Source organism: Haemorhous mexicanus, chromosome 2, assembly GCF_027477595.1.
Source record: "Haemorhous mexicanus isolate bHaeMex1 chromosome 2, bHaeMex1.pri, whole genome shotgun sequence".
NCBI lineage: Eukaryota > Metazoa > Chordata > Aves > Passeriformes > Fringillidae > Haemorhous > Haemorhous mexicanus.
The window spans coordinates 10,870,599-10,896,329 of NC_082342.1; the positions used below are offsets into that span (position 1 = coordinate 10,870,599).

Here is a 25,731-nt window from a genome sequence, read left to right on the forward strand (position 1 = left end):
TTGGAAGCTGATCTGCTTTTCATGACTGCTCTTCCCTGGGGAAAAAATATTAAGATATTTACCCCATGCTTTATTGTAATCTGCTTATTTGTGGATGCAAATCAGTTCAAAAAGAAGTATATTTATGCTCATGCACTTCACTGTATATCAGCATCACGCTGACGAATTCTCTAGTATCCTCCCCTCCACTCCTTTCCACAGCCTTGTAGGAGAGGCAGACAAGGCAGTCTGAAAAGCCAGCAGGCCATAACTCCTCTCCTCCAGACAAGTGACAATTAATCACATTTGCCAGCGAGGCAGGTAGCTCTTGTCCTTTAGTACTGAAGGAAACATAAAGCTCCTTTCTCTGAGCACTGATTGTCCAGTTGATACTGGAGCTCTCAGGAGCAGCTACTGAGCTGCCCAGATGCTGAAAAACAAGATAACCCAAACCCTAAATATGCCACTCTTCTGCTGTTTTATTCATCTTTATTTTCCAAGGGAGCAATGACAGAACAACCAGCAGTTGGAGTACAATGTTTATCTCCATTTTTCCCCACAAGGTCCTTAAGTTGCTCCTCCCCTGCCAGTGGTTCAAGGCCCTGGGGGTCATTCAGGCTCTGACCACAGCAGCCCTGCTCAAAGGGAGCCAGCCCCAAGCATGTCTGTGGGAGCACAGCACCAGGCATGAAGAGACATCCCCCTCCTTTGGAACAAGAAGGAAGAGAAAAAGCCACAACACCATCAAATATGTCTACTCTGTGGGACTAAGAAGAAAAGGATTATTGCTCTTTTTTTGGTTTTGCTCTCAAGCGACTAACCTTTCTGGTTTAGTTTTCTCCATATCAGCGTAACTCATTGATTAATTCTGAAAATTACATAATGCTTTTGAAGTGCAAAGAGAGACCAAAGAGCATATCCAAAATCTGGGACAGCCATAGCTCCTCTGTTTCTTAGGGCTTCCTAGCATAGGTTTTATTTCCAAGTGAATCAGTCACATTTCAGTGAGTGTAAGAGATATTTTTGTAACCCTTCCAAAAACCCTTCCACTAAGATGAAATGATGTCCCCCTTGGAGGGGGAAGGGATGACAGATAAAATTTCAGGACACAAAAATGTTAAGATTATCTGTGGAATCCCTCCATCAGCCGCTCAGCAGCATCCAAGCACTTAGAAACCCACCTTCTTGGAAAAAAAAGACATGAGTTTTAATTTAGCTGCTGAAGATTATTTAACCCAGAATTGCTGAATTAAAAAACTTTTACATGGCAACTTGATCCCCAGGTTGAGGGAGCCCCTTGTTGGCTTTACTAATTCAAGTGTAATCCCAGTGAAAGAAGAGAACTGCAGTAAGGACGCGTGAAACGAGGAGTCCTGTTTGTTCTAGAGGTACCCTCATCTCACTTTCACACAGGCCCCAGCCTCCTGTGGACCCAAAAGCTGATGAAAGGAACACTTCAAGCTTTTAAGCCAGAAGTGTAGGCAGAAATGGGTGATGACTGGGGCATGTCAATAATGTCACACTGCTGGAAAGCTGCCCGGGACGTGGTGAACAGCTGCTCTCCCAATGACTAATCACACAGGAGGAGGGAGATGATAAAATTCTCCACTTTCAGAGAGAATGGTGCTGCTCCTCCTGAGGTCTCCTCTTGTAATGAGCTTCTCTTTGCCTTTCCAGATCCGTGCTGCAATAGCCCAGCCACAACATTTACATCAACAACCTCTCCTGCACCTAAGTGTGAACAGCAAGTGTGCCAGCGTTTTGCCTGCAAAAAGTTGTTTGTCAGCACTGCTGCACTCCAGATGTAGAAGGATCAGTCATCAGTGAATTAATTTCAGAAAGTTCTGAAAACAAAAGCAATTTATAAGAGCAGCTTACAAGTATTCTTCCTACAGTTACAGAGAAAAATACAGTGATGTTGTTAAGTTCTAACAAACCCAACTCAAAGTTCAGTGCTTTGTCTATTGAAATGATCACTTCAGTAAAGGAATCCCAAAAGCCTAGAGCCAAAGAGGCCCCAAGGTGGTAGAAACCAAGGCACAAGGTACATCAGTTTGGATGTACCTCACATGTGCAATCACAAATTCTGAGAGGAAATAAAAAATTCAAAAATTCAGAATAAAATGCAGGAAATTATTTCTATTTTATTTAGAAATCCCGAGTTAGTCCATCTAAATGCAAAACTATTTCCCAGATGCTTAAAGATGATAGCAGCAGGATAACATCCATAAAGGAAGACAGAATACAGCTTTCATCATCTCAAGTGTTTGAAAGCCCAGCCCATGCCAGGACAAAGTGTCTGGTGTTTGCCTCTAACCATGCCAGTCATCCTGTTTTTGAGGATTGCAGTGATAAACAATTCCCTGAAGTATACTGTAATTCTGCAGCACTGATGAGCCCAATATCAATGCCTGTGTTAAGGGCAAGTTCAAAGACTCTTCAGTGTTTGCTTGATAAGCTTCTCAGAGAGGTCATTATCTAGGACAGCTCGAGTACTGTACTCTTCATGCAAATTTTCTGCATTTTTTTCTTGTTTTTGTTTTTTGTTTTAAATATTTTCATCAGCAAGATACCATTTTAGGGAACCGTCCCCTGCTGCCTAGGATAACCTAAAGGGAAAAGCACACCTATAGCTGAAGTTGACACACACATACTATAGCCTGTGAGTCTAAAGCTTGGTTTTGGTTAAAAACTTTTACCACACATGAGTCTTGGAAAGGTTTTAACTGGGTGAAGCATAAAGCTCTTACAGGACTGAAGACAAGACAGGAATGGAGTGGAAAACATTTCCAAGGCTTAGATCCAGTAAGGAAGTTATTACAGGAGATGCTTGGGGTAGCTCCTGGTGATTGTCATCTCTAGTACTTGAGCACTAGAAGTAAAAAAAGCCAACCAGATGAGAACCTTGGTGGTACCTCATCCTGCAGAGCTAACTCTGCTGCTTAACTCTCTAAAATCACCGGTGGTGTGGTGGTGTCCTCCTGGCCCTGCACGTGGCTGGTGGTGGGGGTGACCAGGCTCAGCCCCACGGATGCAGTGCTGCACAAAGCATCCATCAGGACAGCTCTAGCTGTCACAGTCAGCTTGGGACAACTGCTCCTCAGCCAACTCCTTCCAGCAAGCCATCTACAGAGTCTGAAACAGCTCCAGAAGAGCTCCTCACTGACACAGGAATGCTGTTCTACCACCCCAGCAGTTTTCACTCAATGGAACAAGACAGAAGCAGCTGCTGCTGCCAATAGACCATTCCCAAAAAGCTGCTCCAGTAAAAAGATTCAACTGCATCCATGCAAGGTGTCTGCTGGTCAGACATCACCAATCCCTCTAGCCAAGAGCAAGACAGGCCTGCCTAAGTCTGACATAGCTCCACAGATCTGAATAAATGGCAGCCTTGTAGGGGATGAAATGCTGTCTAACACAGGGCCCAGAGGCTCCAGCAAAGATCTTTAAGCAGCTCTAAGACCCAGAAGCAAGCAGAGTTGCCTGAGGCCATCAGAGGCATCAGACACAGATTATTCATCATGAGAAGTCTCAGAGTCCCTGTCTGTCTCTGAAGGGCTGTTGTTGGCTGTTCCCCAGCCCTGTGGAGCAGAGACAGGAGCAGGATCCAGAGGTGCCATGAGTCAGAACCACCAGGAGAAAGAGCCACCTGAGAGGCTGCTCTAAAGAGGAAAAACAAAAGCTAGATCCTGAAAGATTTCATAGCCAGCTTTTCAGTGTTATAGCAGAAATTAATTCAAGCAGGGGGACAAGTCAGCTGACAAGAGCATTAGAGAGATGAAGAAACTCAGCTGGGTGGGCATCTCCCTCCTCCACAGCAGTGGAGAGGCAAGAAGGGTGATGGCAGAGGGAGTACTCAGGATGGCTCTGAAGGGCCTCATCAGCACCCATGTATTGCCATAGAAATTTCAGCTTTAGCAGTCTTGTCAGGACACACACAGAGCTCTGGCCCCAGAGGAAAGACCAAGTATAAATCTCTCTTTTCTTTTGTTCATCAACAGCTTCTTCCTTCCCCAAGTCTAACTGCTGAACAACCAGGCAGAGCAAATGGATCAGGCCTCACACACAAATGGCTTTCATCTCAGAAGATCCCACCTGGGCAATGTCATCAAGTGCCAAGGTTTTGACACGAAACTTTACCCTGCTAGCACTTGTATTTGTAGCCAGGGTGATATTAGGGAGAAAAAATATACATTGTAGAGATATGTACATATGGGGGATGAAATTATTTGCTGTGAGGCTGGTGGTATTTTGCTGTTTGTTTTTAACTTGAACTGATTTTTGCAGTGCCAACTCCACTTAATAAAACTTGCTTGAGTGTGTAAATGATGGACAAAAAGCTATTTCAAACAACCTACTCTGGGCAATCTGCTTAGCTTAGCTGACTGTTAAATACTCCAGAAGTTTAGGTTTATGCAGATAGTCAATATAAAAGGTAGTGATGTCAGCCTTGCTCATTTATTCAAATATCCCCAGTCCTGTGAGCCTCAGATGTTGCCTTAGAGGAAGAAGAATGAAGACAAAGGGGGAAAAGGAGAGGAAGGGAAAACCATCCTGATACACACTTCTCTCTAGACCTCCCAACAGATGCTCCTCAGAGAGGGGCTGGCCAAGCCTGAATACTGGAACAGGCAAGCATTTATTTATAATCAGGATTACAAAATATTCCAACTGGAAGGGACCCAAAAGGATCATCAAACCCAACTCTTAAGTGAATGGCCCACACAGGGATCCAACCCATGAGCTTGGCATTATTAGCACCAGGCTCTGACCAGACCAGCTATGGAACCTCAGCAGGCATCAGAAAATGTGGATCCAAAGGAACAACTCATCCACCCTGGAAGGCAGCATTTTGACCACTCTTCAAGCTGTACAATATTTTTAAATTCACACATTTTCCACTGTGTGCATATTTTGAGGTTTCAAAATGTAATACTATGTTTCCCATTTCTAAAGAAATATAAACAATGAAAGCTTAACAGTTTGGAAAAAAATACATTGCCAAAATTGAAGCACAGCAAATCAGCTTCCCTGGATTTTACTGGTGGGTGGATGAAAAGGATGGAGAGGGGACATGCTGTTGATTTTTATTTTTCTCCCCTGCCCTTTCAGCTAATGCTGTAAAAGAAACATTTTTTTTTTTTTTTTAAATCTCCACAACTCTTACACAATAGGGAAGAAAAAGAGCACAACCAAATCAATCACCCTCCAGCTGATACCACTGCAGAATGAAATCCATTCAGAGATCTCCTGGAAGCTGAACAACACTTCTGAGTTGCAGCAAATCAAATGTGGTGATAAAGGGGCTGCTCTCGCTTCCTCCCTCCGTGACAAACGGAGGCACAGGTTATCTGCTCCAGCATAGTCAGAGCAGCTGGAATTAAGCAAGTCAGTTTTTGTTATCAGTCCATCTTACTGAGGAATTCACTTCGTACAACTGCCTGCACAGGTGCTTCTATCCATTTGTCTACCTTGCAAAATAACTCCCAGTTTTCCAGGGCAGTTTCAATAAGGTTTTGACAGAATGGTAGCAGTTATAAAAATACTGTCTGATCAAGTTCTGTACATGTATGGATGGTAGGGCAGAGGAAAGATAATGTTCCTCCTTTCCTGAAGAGGGAAATTTTCTGTGTTATTTTATTGGACACAAGAAGATTCAGACATTTAGCACAAAGCTACAGGAAATCAGATTTCATAACTTCTACTCATTACGGCACTATTCTTTTTCCTACAGTTGTGAGATCCCAAAAATTACAGAATCTCAAGCAAACAAAGATGCATTTTGCACTGTATCAGCGCTGGTTTTTTATATAAAATACCAACTTTGGAATATAAAAGTAACTGGGGTGGCACAGTCATTTAACAAATCTGCAATGAAAACACATATACCTGATGAAATTACAGAAGGGTCCAACAACAAAATCTCTTCTTGAATTTTGTGTCTCCAACTGTCTCTGTGTATGTTTTTATCAGGGATTTGTCTTAGAACAATCTTTGCTGTACATATAGGATATCAGAGGGAATGATTGTGGAATATACATCAAAATGATGACAGTAGTCACATCTCTGGCAGGTGTCACTTTTCACTTGCCAGCATGTTTCCCTAAACCTTCCCAAATTTTTATTCTGAGTCAAGATTTTGGTGTGTAAAATGGAAACCATTATTAGGTGTTTAGCTGCCAAGTTAATAGTGTTTTACTGGGTCTCTGAATACATTGTAAGTAGGAAAAAACAAGCAGAAGTATATGCTTCTAAAATTTTAGTTTGCAGTGCAATAAAATAATCACATTTCTCAACAAAATTGTGAATATTGAGCTACAAATTATTACAGAAAGTCACATTTCTTTTTATTCTCTCTGCAGGTTACTGGGTGAAGAACTGTATTTGATTTTTGTATTCTAACAATAATTGTATTTTGTCTGTTGAAAAAAACCCAAGCTCTTTTAGCTAAACACGAGGTTATCTAACCATCCTTTATTTGGGGCAATCAGCCATCACAAAACAATTCCTGGGAGTAAACACCATAGTTAGAGACATGCAAACAAAAACTAGCATTATAAAGGATAGCAGCATACATGAAAGGGAAAAAAATCAAAGGCATTACTACATGAAGTAAATCTGTATTATGCCTCCCACTGAGCTGTAATATTTTCCCTGTACTCTGCTTTGGGGGGTTGGTGTTTGTTTGTATGTTTTTCTTGTTTAGGTTTGGTTTATTTTTCTCTTAAGCAAAACCATGAGTATCAACAGGGTTAATCGGGTAAAAACATTATTTTATTTTAGGTTTTGGAAATGACATAGAGTTTTGTTTCTGCCTGTCTTCCAGCAAGTCCCTGTAATCAGTCTCTCAACACAGATATCAAGAAGATTTAACAGAATTTAATATAAAAAAATCCCCACACAACAAAACCAGTGCCACATACACATTTTGGGATTTCGTCAAGTGGTTTAAATTCTAGAAAACAACTAACCAAACAACCAACCAGTGCCAGTCACATAAAATCAAGTGTAACTTTCCTATTAATTTGTGACAAGGTTGCCTTTATGTGTACAGTCAGAGCCTTTGGCTTTGGGAATGGGCATTAATCTGCTACAGGCAACGAAGCAATGCTGATCTGCACCACTATTTGATTTGGCCAAATATCTGAAAGAGACAATTACTACCTCAAAACAAGAGGTCTCTTGGCTGAAAGGAAGGGATCCTGCTGAAAAGTTACTAGCTGAGCAGCATGCCATTTCTAAGTTTTATGCATGAGTCGGCCTCAGGGAAGGTTCACCAATATACCCTTAATTAAATGCTTTTCCATTATTCCACCAGCCTAAAAACAAAAAGAGAGGAATTAATTACACAGGGACAGCCCTTGAATCCATTTGTTGTTAGGGGTGTCCTGTGTATCAAAGACTAGATACAATATGTAAAACAGGATTAATATCAGTGAAGCTTAGAGTCCTTTCAGCTACTGGTAAAAGTTAAGCAAAATAATAAAAGAGCACACTCCCTGAGAAATGTAAATTGATTTGCTTTCTGAAAGACTGGTGTGAGCCTACATGTAATCAATCAGCTCAGTTGCTAGAGCTGCCCTGTCAGAAGTGCAGGGGCAGATTTACTGCAGAAAGGTACTGACAAAGAAAGAGCCGTGACAATGACACGAAGACGCACCAGAAGCTCCTTTCCCCACGTATGGTCTCCATCAATTAAAACCACAAATCACCAACAACTTCAATAACAAAGTAACACTCCTGAAAATGCAGCAGGAAAGTGGAACACAAAGTGGATGCAGTAAAACAGAATCCCTCTGCAGCCAAGCATAGCAGCCCCATAAAAGCTACAGAGGACAAGGGACTGCACTGCTGTAATTCACCTGTCCCTCCCTTTCTCTTTATACTGTCTTTATGTATTGGTGTAAGCTATATATCCATCATATATTGGAGAAATGTGGGTTTCTGGGCATGGGATAATCTATTTTATTGTATGCTCTTATGTTCTCCAGTTTCTTCTTCCCACATCTGTTTTTCTTGGCTCTGTATATACAGCAGCTGCATATCTGGGGACACCAATTTCAAACAAAGGAGAAGTATTCCTTACTTTTCTCATAAATCACTCTTCAGATGGTATACAACTCCAGAAATTCAGACAATTAGGCCACAATATCAGGGTTTTGTTCATAACAAAACAAATCAGCATTATTTCCCTAGTGATATTCCCCCCTCTACCTAGAAAACCAACTAGATAAGTGCACTTAGAAATCCAATTGTTTACTTCTGCCCCATGCATTAGTGTCCAGCCTTTTATACAGCTCATTTCATGCCCTATTCATTAGCACTTTCTGGACTGGAAGGAACCTGAACAAACAATAGAAATTACAGTCTTAAACCAAAAGGAATGGAAATACTTTGTGGGCCATAAAGAGGATGGCAGGATCCATGTTCCTTACTTGAAGAAGGATAAAGATATTGACCCCAGAGCAATTTCAGCCAGCATGATGCTGTTGCTTCTCAAAAGGCAATTCTCAAGCACAGAGAGTGAACATGACAGGAGCACATCACCATCAACACAGAAGAGCTGACAGAGCATCAGCTCCTCTGAATCCCAAGCCTGTGTATTCCTCATTTGCTAAACCCTAAAGTCTTCATTCAAGCCACGTTACTGCTCAGCTTAAAAGGAGTTACCATCAAGGAGATACACAGCAAGGTTTTAATGACAAAGTAGAATATGCAAACACTACATCTGCCGTGTCATTAATAATTCTGTAATAGAAACAAAATTATATATAGTTAACATTTCCGTCCTTAACCATTTCATATTTATACAACAAAGAGAAGATACTGCGAAAATGCTACACAGAAAGTGTCTTCTGTTTATTAGATGTCCATGAGACAGTTAAGAATGTACAAAGAATGTGAATTTAAAACCAGTAAACCCTGTGCCAAATGTTATGGATTCCACTAGTTTAACACCCTTCCCAAAATCTTTCATAAAAATCATAATGCAGCTTCACACCCAGTTCATTAATTGCCCTTCTTTTGTTAAACACCAGGCAGTCTGCACCTTCTGTTTGTTTGTTTGTTCTTAATTCAGAGACTGATAGGGCATCTGAGGTGGTTTAATAACAGCCCTGTGTACAATCTAATTTTCCCAGTCTTCACAGTTTGACTGTTAATTTTTTTTAAGGGATGAATGGTGTTCTCTGAGTTTATGTGCAATAAAACATGGCCAGTGCCCATTAGACAAGTACAGCCAAATATTTGGTTTTAAAAGACAGTACTGACCAGACTATTTTCTACATGAAGTGACTCCTGCACATGGTAGGAGCACATGGTAGCAGCACTGCAGCAGTGGGGTATGGCTGCACATGCCTGACATGCAGATTTTCAAACTTGCATCCATTGAAAGCCACGTACAACAAGCATCAGGTGAAACCTCACAATCTGTCCGAAGAAGAAAATTTTAGGCAGCCCCACATGTGTGTGCTCAGCCCAGTGCTTTACTAACCCTGCTGTCACTTAGAGGAGAGAGTGCTTTACCCCAGACCTGTAAGAGGCACCATGGGTAGTCTCTAACTTCCCAAGACGCTGAAAGCTGCTTGCAAGCAGGTCTGCTGGCTCCATTGAAACAAACAAACAAACAAACAAACAAGCCCCCAGCAGCCCATATCTTCTGGTACCATCAAGACAGACCTATAGAAGGTCTTAACTAACGCCAAATACCACTGGCCTTTGCACTGCACAGATCCCCAAAAACAACCACAAAAGCAACCCCATCACACTAAGACAAAAACAACCCAAACAAATAAACAAAAAAAAAAAAAGAAGAAAGAAAAGAAAGAAAAGAAATGAACAAGGAAAGAGGGAAGGGAAGGGAAGGGAAGGGAAGGGAAGGGAAGGGAAGGGAAGGGAAGGGAAGGGAAGGGAAGGGAAGGGAAGGGAAGGGAAGGGAAGGGAAGGGAAGGGAAGGGAAGGGAAGGGAAGGGAAGGGAAGGGAAGGGAAGGGAAGGGAAGGGAAGGGAAGGGAAGGGAAGGGAAGGGAAGGGAAGGGAAGGGAAGGGAAGGGAAGGGAAGGGAAGGGAAGGGAAGGGAAGGGAAGGGAAGGGAAGGGAAGGGAAGGGAAGGGAAGGGAAGGGAAGGGAAGGGAAGGGAAGGGAAGGGAAGGGAAGGGAAGGGAAGGGAAGGGAAGGGAAGGGAAGGGAAGGGAAGGGAAGGGAAGGGAAGGGAAGGGAAGGGAAGGGGAAAAAGACAAAGAGACAAAGAGAGAAAAAAAGCCAACCCTAAAACTTTCTTTGGCAAGGGCACCATGGATGGGCTGGAAGGGAGAAAAAGGGGGAGATTTCTGCTCTGCCTTTTGCCTAACCCTCATTCCCTCCTGCCAGCTGATGGCTTTGCCCTTCAGCATGCACACTAACAACATTTTGCAGCTGCTCAAAGAGAAACCTCCCCCCTCAAATAGTGCACAGCACCAGTAGCTGGGGAGTTCTGGGAAGCAGCAGCTGGGGAGATCAGCACTGGCAGGCCGAGCTGAAATGCTGAGGCACCTCTCATCACAACTGCACAGAGCCAGGTCCCAGGGCTGGTAATCAAGCACAAGTCAAGGGGAACTTTGCCCAATTAAGTAACAGAGTTTGGCTCATTCCAGCAAAGGATTACACCACAATAGCAGAAGCCCTTCAGTAACCAAGGCTGAGATCAACACCCCTCTTTCCTCTACTGGCTAACTCCCTTTATCTTATTCTCTACTAGTCCTAAATAAGAGGATTTAAAGACAAACTGTGAAGTGATGCTGAGAAAAGCAGGGATGCAGTCCAAAGGAACATGGCACATTTGGTTTTCAGTTCTCTATCTCAGTTTAACTACCCAGCCCACTTGCACCATGAAGATTCCTATTCTCCTCTTCTCCCCAAATAATTAGAAAACAACAACATGTATGTCCCCACTGAAACCTAACCCCAGCACCCTCGATATACACTATATTCTGGTATACTCCAAACCCCTGTGTGACCTCCAACTCACATACAGCTTGGATCAGACTGTGTTTCCCCTCCTGAGATCTTTCTCTTTCCCTCCAAGGAGGCTCGCACAAAGGTTGGCTGACCTGCTGAAGCCTGATGTGTCTGCTCTTTGCAAGATACAGAAACTTGGTTAAGGGAGGAAAAAAAAATTCTTCTCCAATAAATGAAAATATTTACACAAAATTAAAAAAAAAAAACAATGTATCTTATGAAGTGGCTGAAGTGTTCAGACAGCATCCCAAGCTGCAGAGAACATCATGAGAAAGTATCCTAGTCAGGAAAGCACATCCTACAGAAAGAAGTGCCATACCATATTTGCTCTAATCCCACATTACCCTCTTGGATCTCTGATTACTGGAAAGATTACTTTCTCTAAAGAATCTGAAGATCTGATCTTACATGACAAGATACAAGGGCACCATAAAATTAGAACAGGTTCAGTGAGAAACCCAGTAGTTCTTACCAAAACAAATTTTTGTTGTTGAGTACCTACCACTAGTTACTGAGAAGATAAGACGTACAAACATTTATGATCAAGTTTATTTTGCAGCAAAATTTGTTTAAAATCAGCTTTCAATACCAATTTTGCAATAATGCCTGACTGCAGGATTTTCAAGCTCTGTTTTCAAGAGAAAATGCTTCTTGTTCATTCTCCCCTTACATAAGAAGGCTGAATAATCAGACACACATTTAAATCTATTTTCTATTTACACTGATTTTCAGAAATGAGTCCCATGATGATTTACATGTGCACACTACCTGTTGTCCCACTGAAACCAGTGAGATTGGGCTCAGAGTAGAGAACCAAGCATGTGCATAAATCTTTGCAGGACCTCAGCCAAAGAAGCTTTTTTTATTGGGAAACAATAAAGGGATGCAGGCTTGTGGCAACTGTGAGCCAAACCCTGTGCTCAGAAACACAGAGATTTCTCTTTGGGGGTGTGGGGTTCCAACACCCAGCCAGGGGAAGTGAGGCAGAGACAGGCATGAGCCCTGTGCCCCTCCACCTGCAGAGAGGAGAGTTTCAGCCCACGAAGAAGCTCCTCTGTGAGGACACAGAGGCATGCTGGTGTGATTTGGGTGCAGTTTTGGCTGAACACTCCAGGAAAACATAATCCTCTGTGGTCTCCTTGGTACTGCACAGTTCTCATTGCTATGGGGGTCACATAACAGGGATGTATCCAGGTAGGCTCGAGAAGCACGTGCAACTTTTTACAAAGGATAATGGATGGCCTACATTATTCATAACATCACTGATTTCAATTGCATTATGCTTTACTTTCCAGATTTTCAAACAAGGACATCCTAATAGGACTGTACAGGTATATTTCTTCTAAAATTCATGCTCTACACTGGAATTAGATGTCTTCCACCAAAATCGTTATTAAAATTAGCACTACACAGCCTTAGATTGGGGACTAAAATGTCATGGTTAAAATGTTGTCTACAACATTTATATCTTCTACTTCTCTGAGAGAAACACAGAGAATAATGCAAAATTTTAAATTAATGACAAAAATATTTCTCAGGAAAACAAGAAGCAATAGAGATCTAAAAGCCCTTGTACTGTGATGTTTGATAGTTGCTACATGAAATAAAATAAAGAAAAATATGCTTCTGAATTACCCTGAACCATCTGTGAAACAGTAAAATGGAAGGGAAAAAGCCCAAGTGAAACCAACAACAGAATTGCCAGGGCAATGGAGAATGGCTTGGTGAGGATATGAATTTAATTCTCTCACTTCAATTTCATAACCATGTTTTTCTTCCCCGGAGATATTTTTTCATGTGCAGTGCCTTTACAACATTTCCTTTGGAAAAAGTAAACCTTGCATTTAAACACACTTGAATTTGTCACTGTCTACACTGGGACACGGCTAATTCAGTAAATCTGTTCTAGAGGCTATCATTGGTAATCCACAGAGAAGAAAACACTGATTTTCATCTTGAACCAAAACCTGACATGACCTTTTGTCCCTTCTATTGGAAAAAAACCCACCACAGCACTCCCCAAACCCCAAATCAAACTGCAGACTCTCACACAGAGAGAAAGCAGAGCTCAACTAGATTCTTCATTCCAGACTACCAAAAAAACCTCTTCTCTTCCCATTATTAAGGTGAAATTTTTCTTGAAAAACAAAGCAGAAGGGAGTGTTCTTACTAGGTATTATCACTTGTCTGCACTTTATTTCAAGAACTGCTGTTTTAAGACAACCAAGTTGTTTTTTCTTTCTTTCCTTACCCCCCTACTCACAAGACAATATTAGATGTTGATTAAAATCAGTTCAATCAACTGGAAAGGGTCCATCAATATCAGCATCACAAAAAAATGCCCTGAGACCCTGTTCTGCAGTGCTGGAGAAGAAAAAGAGGCTCCTTTAAAATCCAAGCAAAAAAAAAAAAAAAAAAAGTGCAAAAATAGGTATTCATGAAATGTTATTGTCCAAGATAGAATAGTAGAGGCTGAGGAGAACAAACAATATAAATAGAGAACACATTTTTCCTTGCCTGCTTCACAATAGCTAAGATTCTTTAAAAAAAGAATAGGTAGAAAGATAAGACATGCATGCCTGATACTGAAGAAAAGGCTGTTTGTACCCAGCATGCTGGATAAATTGTTCTAGAACAGTTCAGCCATGTCAAGAAATGACCCTTTCATGCTGCCAAGGTCAATTAGACCCATAGCCTGTGTTAGTCAAGAGGTCATCACCGCTCACATATTTAAAATAAATCACCTGTTTTCTCCTAGAACTTCACAGACTCAGCAGAGACCAGTCAGGGAGGAGATTTTAGGTGTGATATGCTATGGCTGGCATGTGTTTCAGTGATGGATCAAGATCTGCAGCAATATTTGGCCCACTCCTACGACTACCACAAAGGCTGCATGCTGCTGCTGCTGCTGTCACAGGTAGAAGCAGGAGGGTGACAGATATACCAACAAAAGGGGAGGCCTGACCCCTAAATTCCTAATTCTTGGTTAAAATTTCACTTCACTCCTGGTGTTCAAGACAACAATTGTTTTAATCTTAACCTGATCTCTGGAAAACCCCTAAACACAGCAAGGAAAAATTAATATAAGCCTATTCCCATGGAAATTTATTATTCAGGTGCATCCTAAGAAGTAGTTTACTTGAACAGGAAAATCAACAACAATGCATTTAATTTACATCTTAATGCATGATTGTAGTTAGTCTTCCACACAAGCAATTCCCATTGTTATTTTGACTTACTTATCAACAGAGAAATGCTGGAAAGCAGAAACCTTTTAACATCTGCTAATCAATTATATTATTTCTTTAATTCCATAGTTTTGTTTAAAAATACTGATTTCAGGGAAAATTTCTAGCTAAAATTACCTGATGCTTGCACTGAAATGGGGATGGAGCTCGTTTTGGCAAAAATTAAATAAATAGCTTTGTGGTCCTCACCTTTTTTGCATGAAGAGTTAATAAATAAACAAATAAATAGGAACAGCTGAAAAATCCAGTGGGAGTTACTTCACAGATTCTCCTTCTTTCCAAATTTATAAGCTGCTCTTTTGAGACAGTTGCCTTGCAGAGTACAATAGAGAAGGTTCAGCAGGAATGCCTCTCACACAACGTGAAAGAAATAACATTCAGCCATACCATGATCCCCAATGTTATTTCACAACAGCTCTGGCAAAGACTCCCAATTCCTACAGAATTTTTGCCTGCAGACAGCGAGGTTTCTGTTCCTGAGGTTGCCTTGTTTTTCTAAGGGAGACCTAGGTGGAATTATGCCCACACTTGCATTGCACACACTAACCAGGCAGGATCCCTGTCCGGAGCAGAGGAAAACTCAGGGCAGGCAGTGGAATTTTACCATTTTGAACAAGCTGCAGCTTTGTCCCATGATGTCTAGTCAGCAGATATGCACCATTGCTAATTGGCTGTCTGGTCTCATCTGTCCACAGCTGAAAGATAAAAGTTTAAAACAAACTCCTCTAGAGTTGAAGGACAGAAGACACTAAAGTTCAATTCATTTTCATGTGTTTTTTTCCCAGTGTTTTCAGAACCTGAATACTGAGTAGATTTCTCCTGAACCCTTTTAAGAAAGTTCCTGTAGAAGCTTCCTCCCCCCAATCAACTTGTTGAAAAACTCTAACCACTTAAAAAAAAAAAAAAAAAAAGAAAATAAAGCACCTTGGAAATCACAGATCTGTTTTGTGTTCCACGGTCTGCCAGCAGTTAATGACATTACAATGGCTTAGGTAAGAGGGTAACAGCATATCCAGTACTCAACAGAGAAACAAAGAGACTGGAGAGGGAATGAAAAGAGCTTTTTTCTTCAGTGAACAAAAATGACAGAAATCAAAGTAAAACTAAATCAAAATGTGCTGGGAACCTGCAATATCTGCCAAAATTGAAGGACCCAGGTACTCCTGTGCTGAAGCCAGGCCTTCTGATTGCCGAGATTTTCTATTAACTGCGCCTGCCCATGATTAGTCATTGAGAAAATTTTGTATTCATAGTGGAACTAAAGTGATTGTACTGTGCACTTACTGTCCTGCCTCAAGAGTGCTCTGGTGGAGTTGAAGGCTTGAACAAGCAGTGCTGAGACTCACTCTACCTTTCCCAGCACAGGCTGGAAGCACCTTCCTGTGCTGCTGGAGCACAAGGATGCAGAGGGTGCTGAACATCCCACACTTGTGTTCCTGTTCTGCATGCACACACCTCCTGTTTACTCTGAATGATGACTTCTGGCTTAAAGCTTGAGAGCCAGCCCAGGCCTCTTCCTGCCCCCAAGCCAGGACACCCAGTTCTCTGCACCACTGAGCTGCAGAAGCCAGCACAGGTGGTGTCCCATTTCAGAGGCCCTGTCAGTGCTGCCCTTCCCACCTCCTCTCCTCCCAACATCCCAAGTCACACAGCTGTGAGCAACCCTCACAGAACAGGCACTAAGGCAAGAAAAGCAAAAGAGGTCTTTTTTAGCCTATGAATATCTGGAGGAACTGAGAGGAGTCTGAGGGGATGTGTCCAGCTGCCTGTATTGACAGGGGAGTGATGGAGGAGATGGAGCCATACTCTCCCATCAGTGTCTGGCAGGATGAGACACTGCAGCTAAAAGCTGAAACAAGAGCTTTATATATCCATCTTTATATCAGACTGGGTGTAAAGAGGAATTTGTTGTCCATGAGGGCAGGCAGGCAGTTGAAGAAATCATCAGGCAGGCTGGGTAGGCTCTGTTGCTGCCTGGACAAGGGCTTGAGTAGCATGGTGACTCTGCTTTGAGCTGGAGCTTGGATGACAGATCTTTTGATATCCATCCCAACCTGAATGCCTGTATGGCCCTTTTGAAAGAAGTAAATCCAAGGCTTTGGCTCACCTGAAGTCCTGCCTTCTCTCTGGTGCATCAGAGATGTGATTTCAGGACAAAGCAGGTATTTTCTTCTTCAAAGTGCTCCCACTCCTGCGTGCTTTGTGAAGGTGAAGGCGTGGGTGCCCCAGACCTCTGTGTGGGAGCAGATGAGGAGATTTTGGAAGACCAGGTCATGCCATTTTGGAACATGGGCAAGCTCTGGCTGCTGTCACAGGCACAGTGACCTGGTTGTAGCTCAATGCAAGATCTTCTTGGCATTGCCAGGCAGTCTTGCCATTTGTTGCTGACAAAACAGAACCTAGACCAGTTACAGGCAAAAGCCTTACAGCCTTAATTGTTTAATGGCAAGATTCTCAGCAAATGCTTACCTCATAACACAATAAAAATGCATTTTTAAGGCACCTCTGATATACAATATTTAAAAATGTCTTCTGCATGAAAAGTGCTTGCAGATGTCTACACACCACGTCAATTAAAATGTAAACAGGCATAAAACTATTTAAGCAGAACATACAATATATTTTTGAACAGCTCATAATTTAAGATCAAAACTGAGAGTGACTGCAGAGCTCACAGCATTCACTGGTTTGAATTCAACTGTTAACAAAGTTGGTTGTCTCCATTTAGCACATTTCATGCCATTTCTCACCTACCTTATGGATCCCACCGCTGCACCTAATCTCCCTGCCATGATTCTCCCCAGAACCACAGGATGGTTTGGGTTGGAAAGGCACCTTGAAGACCTAGTTTCAACTCCTCTGTTGTGAACAGGAATGCCTTCAAATAGACCAAGTTGCTCAGAAAAACCCAGAAACCAAAAAGCCAGAGACTCCAAAAGGCAAAGTGGTTTCAGTGCCACATCAATACCAAAGCAAAACCAAATGAGTGTCAAGGGAGATTTGAATTAGTTTCCTGTCCTCTTCATTTGTTTGGTGTGTGAACACACGTACTCATGTTCCTGAGATGGACTCTCAACACAAACATATTCTTTGGTAAACCTCAAAATAAGTGAAGAGGCTTCCCACAATTCAGGCCAGAAAACCAAAGTTTTTTATAAATAAGATTTTGAAAGCTCTCTTTAGAAACAGTCTTCTTTTAAAGCCCCAGATCAACAACATCTGCAGACACTGCAACATTTGTGACTTCATTTTTACATATATTTTGTCTCCTTGAGTACTCTGTTCAGTTTTGGTAACCACAATATTAAAAAAAAAAAAAAAAGAGATTAATTATTAGAGTGTCCAAAAGAGGGACACAAGGATGGTGAAGGGTTAGGAGGGGAAGCCATATGAGGAGCAGCTGAGGGCACTTGGTCTGTTCAGCCTGAAGGAGCCTGAGGGGTGACCTCATTTCAGTTTGCAACGTGAGAGAAAGATGAGGCAGTCACTGATTTCCTCTCTCGGTGACCAGTAACAGAAGGGAATGGCCCAAAGCTGTGTCAGGGGAGGTTCAGGTTGGATACCAGGAAAAGATTCCTCACCCAGAGGGTGGCCGGGCACTGGAACAGTCTCCCCAGGGAAGTGGTCACAGCACCAAGCCTGAATGAGTTCAAGAAGCATTTGGACAATGCTCCCAGACACAGGGTGGGATTCCTGGGGATGATCCTGCACAGAGCCCAGAGTCAGACTCGATGATCCTGATGGGTCCCTTCCAACTCAGCATGTTCTGTGATTACATGAAGACAATGTACCCTGACAGGGTGAGGAGGAAGCTATCCCTTACTGTTGTCATCGTATTGCAGGGGTTCCATTCTGTTGTCCCCTTATCACAAAAGTTTCATACCTTCCCGGTGTTTCTCATGGGCAGCTCCTCAGAGCACTGACTCTCATTCTCTCCTCACCCAGCCTCCCCTACTCTTTTATAGCACTCTTCTCACTGGTTACAGCTGTGGCCTGTTGAAGTCAGGCCTGTTCCTGATCTTTGATAATTGGCCCAGCTGAAACTCCTTAGGGGTAAGATTACTTTCTACACTACCTTTATTTTCTTATATTCTATCCCCCTACACCTTACAAGCACATAACATTATCACCAGCTATCTTTAGGAGAGGTTTTAGTCATGTTTCAGAACCCAAATCAAGCTCCACAGAGTGCCCATCCATTGAGGACCCCTGCAGGGGGGTGAGCTGCCCACCAACACACACCCAGGGGTGCTCAAAGCCCCTTCCCTGGCGTGAGGGAGGTGCTGGGTGCAGCTGGCTCTGCCTCCTGGCTGTAGGAGTGAGGGCTGGAGGCTGGCAGGCACTGCCTGTCTGGTACCCCCACGCTGGCTGCGGGGCTCTGTGCCAGCTCCATAAAACTCCATCATCACACAAACCCCAAGAATGCACCTGGGCATCCCACAGGGCAGCACAACCATGGAACAGAGCTGGGGATAACATGTAAGGGAGCCTAATACCTTTGAGGCTGAGAAAATTACCACTCATTATGCTAAGTAATGCCTTATATCAGCATGTAAATAACTTTTCTTTGTAAGCAATCACCAAAGCATTCTCAACAGAAAATTAATATATCTGATTTGTTTATGTATTCTCCTAATTTAGTGCAGAAAGATGTTTAAACTGAAACTAGATATGGAAGTGTCACCAAATTTTTTCTGAGCCATGTGTACAGATCCATTTATATTTATATTTATGCTTATACAGACACACACACACAAAATTACATGTTCTATCCCTGTGATAGGCTGAATCAGATGAGATATTAAATATACAATCCTGTGCTGTATATTACAAGAGATTTCACACATCTTGCTATTTCTGACAGCCATAGTTTTGGTGGGAAATTAAAAGTTAATTTTGTTTGGTATTTTTTGTCCTTTTGTCTTTTTCCTTATCAGCAGTGCCTCCAAGGCATGCTAAAGTATTCTGAAAGTGACCTTCATTTTACTCATATCATCCTGACACAAGTGATTTAGCCTCCATACTTGTAGGAGCAAACACAAGAAACACCCACTGACTGACAAATATTTCATCAGAATTCAGCCACGTGTTTGTTCCTGGGCATGGGGGGGAGGCTGTGTGAGATGATGACCTCATTTAGTGAGGCATCATCATCTAAGTTCACCACCAGGATATGGATGCCACCACCACCTTTTGCACTCTCAGCCTGGCTCTTCTTGTCTTCCTTTAAGGAGTGCTCTGTTTTTTGGCCCAATCCACGTGCAGCTGCCATGCACTGATGTTGCTGTGATTTCCCAGATGGACACAGATCTTTTAATCAAACCTGACTAGGACAAGGATTTTCCCATTTTCAAACCTACTCCCAGATCAAGCAGGCAAGCCAATTTTGAATGCCTAAACATATAGAGGCTAGACAAATAATGTAGGGAAGAGCACAGCCATGCATCCAGCTCTGCTGGGGCTTGTTTGTGGCACCACTGCTCACAATTGCCAAAATCTCTGGGCCATTAAATCCACTGGGGAAGTCCGTGCACTCACAGCTACTCTCATACAGAATTCCTTTGTTGGACTGGGGTCTGGAGGGCAGTTGGAACAGCTTTCAATACATTAATTACTTGTGACTTGCAATTGTGAGGTAGTGGTGGTGGCTTAATAGATACAGTACAAATGTGAAAAGCAACAGAGATGGGGAAAAAATGATGGAGATAAGGGCTTTAGTTATTGACTGGGGGAAAAAACTTAAGAAAAGGAAACAAAAATCTGGCATGTAGCAATAAACTGAGTCAAACAGGGTCTTGAAGACATAGGACAACTTTTTCTGAAAGAATTTAATACTCACAGCATCAGAGAATATGTTCTGGGTTTTACAAAACAGATGTCACAGGATTATCAAGAAAGTGATTTCAGCAGTCCCATATCACACAGACCTGGGCTAGAAAACCATGTGAAAAAGTGGAAGACTATTGTGGCAGACACAGTAAAGGCCATGAGGTTACAGATACAGAAGGAAGAACACATGCACTGGAGATGCTTTATGAGTGTTTCTGGTATAGTCTTGAAAAAATAGAGTAAATATAAAAAAATAATGAAAAAAACATCTCAGAGACACCACATTCCAGAGAAGCTTAAGACAACACTCAAACAGCAACCAAATGAAAACTCAGCTTTGACTGCAGATGACACCACAAAGAATTTGTCTGCGTAAGGTGAGGGCACACACACCACCTCAGTCCTGGGCCCAGAGCTGCTACAGCACTCATCTGCATGGCACCAAAATAATTGGATTATTGAAAGAACTTCTCCATGCCCACAGGAGAATGGGCAATAGCTGGTTCTTCCATTTGGCTTGGTGATTTACTGTGCTGCTCACAGCTGCCCATGGTGTTGTGCCACATCTCCATGGATTACCTCCTCTGCTGAGTCCACAGCAGACAAGAACTAACCCAACTGGAAGTGCCTGTTCCCTCCTGGCTCAGCAAGAGTGCCCCAGATGACTCCCTGGACACGGAGTCAAAGCACAAAGCTTACAGAATTGACCCACTGCTCATTTAAAGTCTATCTCCTTTTTGCTAAAAGGATCTCCCATCTTCTGCTGAAAGCTTTGATAGAGGGTGCAGGGTTCATGTCTCTCTCAAAAATACCTCGTCATGCAGCACCTTTCTGTCACATACAACGGAAAAGAAAAATCATGTAGGTTCATGAGAACCTCTCTTTCTGACTCACATTTACCCACTGCCAGGCCTCTGCATGCTGTTGTGGATCTTGACAAGCTATTCTCATTTTCACTTCAGATCTATGTTTTGACTCAACACCAGCAGAAAAATAGGTCACAGAAAAATGACCTGGATACTCATTAAAGGAGATCTCTCACTGAATTTTAGGGGAGAAAAAAAATTAGATACTGGCCATTTAAAATAAAATAACAGCAGGAGCTATCGGGGATCCATTCCAACAAAATTGATACAAGAAGAATCAGATGACTTGGATTTACATTTAGTTTAGCACACTTTGAATGCAAAACTACCAAACAAGGGAAACATTTTCATTGCAAAATGCAATGACAGTTTTATCAGCCAACAATATTACATGTGGGTTTTTATCAAGGAAAAAAGACCACCTTGTGAAAAACATATTTTGAAGAGGTTGTACCTACCAGAGCCATCTCATCCAGTAGGGTGAGAACAGGATGCAAGGCCTGGCCATGCAGATACAGCAGTTAGTTAGGAACATGAGTCAACTTCATGAACTCAAATGAGCTTACACAACAGCTTAAAGTATTTGACAGACATGAGGTTAAATCAGTTGATCCCTACAAAACCCGAATTCTTTGGTTGCAAAGCCTCTTGTTACTATTTGGACATATTTAGAAAGAAACAAGAAGTCCTAGCAACAAACCCATCGGGTATGTAGGTGCCATGTCAGAGAGCCTAAGGGTGTGCTTCAATCCTGCTGCAAGGACCAGCATATCAGAAAGCCAGGAAGTGGAAGTGACTTCCCAAATCAGGGCACAGAGTGTGCACACAGAGCCACTTGGTGTTGCAACACCCAGCTGCTCTGGGAACACCTCTGTGCTTGTGTGTGCTCTCCCCATCAACACACACAGGTCTCCTGCAGCAACAGGAACTGTCAGGAGAAGGAATCAAGTTGGAGTTTGGGGACTGTTTGTTTGTTTTTAAAACTCAAACCTAGTCTTGGCTTTGTGTACTTGAACCAGAATCCAATTTCTATTAATCCAGTTAGGGATCAAAACCAGAGCCTGTAACTAATCTGTGTAATTTAACTTGTAGCTTTAGTTTTGAATATCATATTCCTCCAACAAATACTTGTTTGCAGAAATTGTTTAGCAAATCCTTCTATGTAGCACATAAATCAAACTGAAGTGGAAGCAAAACTAATGAAGGACTAATAGGCAACAAATTAGTCACTGAGCTCTATCCAATGCCCTCTCCCCAGCACAACAAAGTACTGCATATGAGTAATGGTGACACTTTTTTCACTCTCCTTGTTTTGTCTTCTTTTCAGGGAGAGGTTTGGTTGATATGCCATCATCTCACTAGTTAAAAAGTATTTAGTTGCATTATATCTATACTTTATGCATACATGTCTCTTAAAAACATACAAACACACAGTCTGTATTTTCATTGCCATTTTGAAGACATTATATAAGAATTCTTATTTTTCAAGGACTTAAATTTCTGAATGGTTTCTTTTCCTTTCTCTGACACCTGACACATTCCTGAAAGGTTTATTCTTTGTAAAGGGCCAATACAACTGCAAAAGCTATCATTTCAAATATTTTGACATATATGTAGCACTCAAATCCAACTCAATTGGTTCAGAAAATTTCATATCGACTACTTTAGGAATTACTTTAAAAAAATTAGATTTATATGTGAAAGAGCAGAATAAATTATATTTAAGAGCTCATCTAACACATTAAAAAAATAATAGCTAACTTTATTGAAAAATCATATTTACAGCCTGTGTAATAGATTAAAAATTCCAACCACCCTTATTAATGCTTTTAGTCCTCCTACCCAATTTTTCTTTTTTCTTCCATATTCCTTCCACTTGCTTTACTCTTTTCATCCATGCTTCTTTTCCCTCTTGCTGAACTAATTCTGTAAACCTCCATACATGAAAACTGCCCTTCCTAAAAGCCTTCTCTTCTTGCTTCCCCCCATATTTTGAACTATTTTCAGCCTTTTTTCCCTTGGCCTGTCCTCTGTGGTCTCTCCCAGGTTAGGAACCAGCCTGCACGGGATGGTCTTGCACAGGATGGGCTTCTCTCTCTCGTGGCCCTGTGGCACCACAGGGCAGGTGGTCCCTGCAGGGTGCCCTGGCCATGCTGCTGCCAGCCCTCCAGGCTGGCTTTGGGTCAGGAGCAGCAGCTGCACACACTGGTTTCCTTCTGCACGTGGGCAGGGAAGGAGCCCTTCTGCTCAATCCAAGCAAGAGGAATATTGTGAGGGATGATGCTGTGGACTACCCCAGCCCTGCAGACGCAAGAGTTGAGTCTCAAGCTCCAATTTCAAGATTTATTCTTTCAGTCCTTGCCTTGCTTTAGCTCTGGTTTAATTTTCTCTCCACAGACCTGTTCTGCACCTCATGTATTGTCTCACAAAAAGGCACAAACTTTATCAGCAGCTTTAAGCTGCAAGCCCTCTGTTATTTCATGACCTGCAGGAACACAGGGAGCATCCTTCCCTGGCCTCTTGGAGAGGGACTTGTCTGCCCCATAGTCTGGCACACATTTTACACATGAGGAGGATTTCAGAAACTCCTGGTGGCTGTGCCCACCTCAGCTCTGAGACCACAAACACTACCAGCTCTACGGCACTGTCTCTGCTTTGAAGGGACACGGAGACATCAACAGTGGCACTTCCCTACTGAGCTGAATCCTTGTGGAGATGTGCCAGTTTTGCAAAATGTTGCCTGGAACTGGGCTGAGGAGGCAAATCCCTCAGCTTCAGGCTGGCCAGAATCCAGTAAGCTGTTCCTTGTCTCCAGCCCTCCCAGTAAATCTCTCGTACACTCGCAGGTACGGCGGTGTTCGCCACATTGGCTTGGTAGGCAAGAGCCTTCAGTGGCATTTTCCACACACATAAGCAAAAACTGGAGAGCACTAAGCCAGAGGACTGTCCTCATGCTCAGCCCCAATGGAAGCCCTGCTAGTTTGTCTATTTATGGCATGTCCAAGTCACCCATCACCATGGCAGCTAAGCACAGGGGAAAACGCTGCAGGCTGGAGCAGATCAGACAGCAGCACCTGTAAGACATAACCACAAGCATCCATGTCACATCCTCCCCTGGCTGCTGCCATGACCCAGTTAGGATTTCTACCTTAAAGCTGTGCACTACTGAAAAGTTCTATTAACATACCCAAACTATGCTCTTCAAAGGTCTTACACTAGCAATACGGGAAGCCAGAACATAAAAGCAGGCCAGAAAAAGGCAAAGCAATATCCAAACTAAAATAGAAAACAAATCCCATTGAAATTAGCATCACAAAATACACTGCAGTGAGCCAAGCTAAGAAGAATGCATTCAGCTTACACCGTGCCTCAAGCAACTTCAAAGGAGAAAAAAACCAACACATTTAAAGTATATAGAGAAGCACCTCAGGTTTGTCATCAGCACAGAAAACTGAAGAGTGTGAATTTGGTCCAAAATCAAAACCACAGGTCAGAAGGCAGGTGCACTCCCTCATGAGTGTGAATTTGGTCCAAAATCAAAACCACAGGTCAGAAGGCAGGTGCACTCCCTCATGAGTGTGAATTTGGTCCAAAATCAAAACCACAGGTCAGAAGGCAGGTGCTCTCAAGTACCCTGAGAGTTTTCAGCCTCCTTCCAGCTCATTGACTTACTTTACATTTCTTCCTCCTTTTATATGCATTGACATTACATCAACAAAAATTAAACATGTTACTAATACTTAATATTTTCTTTGGCCATTTCCATGATTTGACATCCAGACACTTGAGTGCAGAACTGTAGTGACCCATTTCTGTAAGAATCAGCCCCTGTGGCCAGAGGAAAACACCCCCATATGAGAACAAGCAAGCCAAACTTGTCTTCTTGAAGGTTTCCCGAAAATGACCAAAGTCTAAAATTAAAATGAGGCTTTCCTTTTTTTGGCAGGACTGACCCCATGCAGCAGATAAAGAGACTGATCTCTGTTCATCACACATTCTTATAAAATTTGGGAAAGACACAGCATATGAAACCTGAGGTGCCAAAGGTTCAGGGTGGTTTCTACAGTCCTTGACACTCCAGTTTTCTAAGCAAATCTGTCAGACTGGCACTCCCTGCCCAAAGCAGCTACAGGTCTTGGGACACAAGCAAAAGATATCCTAACCCCGATCAACCCCTCTTTCTGCCTCTCTTACTAGGAAAAGGGATTAACTGGTGGGATAATCAGACATTGTTTACTCCCCTGAAGCTACGCAGAAAAGATTAAGGCCAAACCCCCATGGCAGGGGGGAGTGGAACTAGATGAACTTGAAGGTCCCATTCCGTGATTCTGTGAAGGCTTTAGTAAGTGGGAATCTAAAGTTAGTAAGCCCACACTGAGCACTTAAATGATCTGATTTTTTTTTCTTTTTTTAAACCACTGATCTCCCTGTAACTCTGTGAATGAATACCCTCTGAAAATCCAACCTTTATATGTCTTGAGCCAAGATTAAAAGCGTTATTTGAGTAAGAAAATTATCCTCTGGAAAAATTAAGTTTGGAAAAAGTTAAGAATAGACAATAGCACTCCTATAATACCAAGTGAGTCAAGATTCCAAGCAAAGCAAAGGAGCAAGGAGAAGGAACAGTGAAATATTAAATGCAGTTGCTTCTTCTATTTGCAGATGAATAATTCAAGACCCATATTTATTTATTCATACTAATTGACCAAAGAAGTTATGCTGTGGAATAGCTGAAGAGAAACTAATTGCTGTCTCATTTTATTTTAATAGTATATTAAAACGCAGGCTAGACTGGAGACCTCTTCTCGACTTGTG

The 25,731-nt window shown here is 42.3% G+C and overlaps 1 long non-coding RNA gene across 1 annotated transcript in view; it reads right to left on the reverse strand.

The window, feature by feature from the left end:
- The window catches only part of LOC132324242 (uncharacterized), a 48,801-nt gene that overhangs the window by 17,611 nt on the left and 5,459 nt on the right, over positions 1 to 25,731 (reverse strand). The gene's annotated exons all lie outside the window — the stretch shown is intronic.